General features: G+C 52.8%; 1 non-coding gene across 1 annotated transcript; it reads left to right on the top strand.

Annotated features, from left to right (window-relative positions):
- Positions 1-223: 223 nt before the first annotated feature.
- LOC126305327 (small subunit ribosomal RNA) lies at positions 224-2,116 on the top strand. Its single transcript, XR_007553393.1, has one exon. It is a non-coding gene; the product is annotated as a small subunit ribosomal RNA (ribosomal RNA).
- The last annotated feature ends 119 nt before the right edge of the window (positions 2,117-2,235 follow it).

The raw sequence follows: 2,235 nt of genomic DNA, 5'->3' as shown, positions 1-2,235 counted from the left end.
GTCTACTCGCCTAACTCCGGGCGATTGCGCCTCTCTCGAAACCGACCAAGTACCTAGGACGGCGCTGCGCGCCGCCGGGACCTGAGAGGGTTTCGAGGTGTATCGTGCAGGGGAGCTCGGCCTCCTCCTGTTTGCAGAATAATTGAGCGGACGCTTGCGTGTTCGCGCGGGCCCCCGGGACACACTCCCGGGCGGCCGGCTGCTCAGCTCTAGTTGACGCAGCTCCCTGGTTGATCCTGCCAGTAGTCATATGCTTGTCTCAAAGATTAAGCCATGCATGTCTCAGTACAAGCCGCATTAAGGTGAAACCGCGAATGGCTCATTAAATCAGTTATGGTTCCTTAGATCGTACCCACGTTACTTGGATAACTGTGGTAATTCTAGAGCTAATACATGCAAACAGAGTCCCGACCAGAGATGGAAGGGACGCTTTTATTAGATCAAAACCAATCGGATTGGCTTGTCTGGTCCGTTTGCCTTGGTGACTCTGAATAACTTTGGGCTGATCGCACGGTCCTCGTACCGGCGACGCATCTTTCAAATGTCTGCCTTATCAACTGTCGATGGTAGGTTCTGCGCCTACCATGGTTGTAACGGGTAACGGGGAATCAGGGTTCGATTCCGGAGAGGGAGCCTGAGAAACGGCTACCACATCCAAGGAAGGCAGCAGGCGCGCAAATTACCCACTCCCGGCACGGGGAGGTAGTGACGAAAAATAACGATACGGGACTCATCCGAGGCCCCGTAATCGGAATGAGTACACTTTAAATCCTTTAACGAGTATCTATTGGAGGGCAAGTCTGGTGCCAGCAGCCGCGGTAATTCCAGCTCCAATAGCGTATATTAAAGTTGTTGCGGTTAAAAAGCTCGTAGTTGGATTTGTGTCCCACGCTGTTGGTTCACCGCCCGTCGGTGTTTAACTGGCATGTATCGTGGGACGTCCTGCCGGTGGGGCGAGCCGAAGGGGTGCTTTCGCGTCCCGAGGCGGACCCCGTTTAAATCCTACCAGGGTGCTCTTTGTTGAGTGTCTCGGTGGGCCGGCACGTTTACTTTGAACAAATTAGAGTGCTTAAAGCAGGCAAGCCCGCCTGAATACTGTGTGCATGGAATAATGGAATAGGACCTCGGTTCTATTTTGTTGGTTTTCGGAACCCGAGGTAATGATTAATAGGGACAGGCGGGGGCATTCGTATTGCGACGTTAGAGGTGAAATTCTTGGATCGTCGCAAGACGAACAGAAGCGAAAGCATTTGCCAAGTATGTTTTCATTAATCAAGAACGAAAGTTAGAGGTTCGAAGGCGATCAGATACCGCCCTAGTTCTAACCATAAACGATGCCAGCCAGCGATCCGCCGCAGTTCCTCCGATGACTCGGCGGGCAGCCTCCGGGAAACCAAAGCTTTTGGGTTCCGGGGGAAGTATGGTTGCAAAGCTGAAACTTAAAGGAATTGACGGAAGGGCACCACCAGGAGTGGAGCCTGCGGCTTAATTTGACTCAACACGGGAAACCTCACCAGGCCCGGACACCGGAAGGATTGACAGATTGATAGCTCTTTCTTGATTCGGTGGGTGGTGGTGCATGGCCGTTCTTAGTTGGTGGAGCGATTTGTCTGGTTAATTCCGATAACGAACGAGACTCTAGCCTGCTAACTAGTCGCGTGACATCCTTCGTGCTGTCAGCGATTACTTTTCTTCTTAGAGGGACAGGCGGCTTCTAGCCGCACGAGATTGAGCAATAACAGGTCTGTGATGCCCTTAGATGTTCTGGGCCGCACGCGCGCTACACTGAAGGAATCAGCGTGTCTTCCTAGGCCGAAAGGTCGGGGTAACCCGCTGAACCTCCTTCGTGCTAGGGATTGGGGCTTGCAATTGTTCCCCATGAACGAGGAATTCCCAGTAAGCGCGAGTCATAAGCTCGCGTTGATTACGTCCCTGCCCTTTGTACACACCGCCCGTCGCTACTACCGATTGAATGATTTAGTGAGGTCTTCGGACTGGTACGCGGCATCGACTCTGTCGTTGCCGATGCTACCGGAAAGATGACCAAACTTGATCATTTAGAGGAAGTAAAAGTCGTAACAAGGTTTCCGTAGGTGAACCTGCGGAAGGATCATTACCGACTAGACTGCATGTCTTTCGATGTGCGTGTCGTGTCGCGCAACACGCTACCTGTACGGCAGTGGCCGTGCGCCGCGTGCGGAACCACGCGTGCCTCTCAAAACTAGCGGAAGTGTT

This window comes from Schistocerca gregaria, unplaced genomic scaffold (assembly GCF_023897955.1).
Source record: "Schistocerca gregaria isolate iqSchGreg1 unplaced genomic scaffold, iqSchGreg1.2 ptg000310l, whole genome shotgun sequence".
Lineage (NCBI taxonomy): Eukaryota > Metazoa > Arthropoda > Insecta > Orthoptera > Acrididae > Schistocerca > Schistocerca gregaria.
This window is presented reverse-complemented; position numbering and strand designations above follow the sequence as displayed.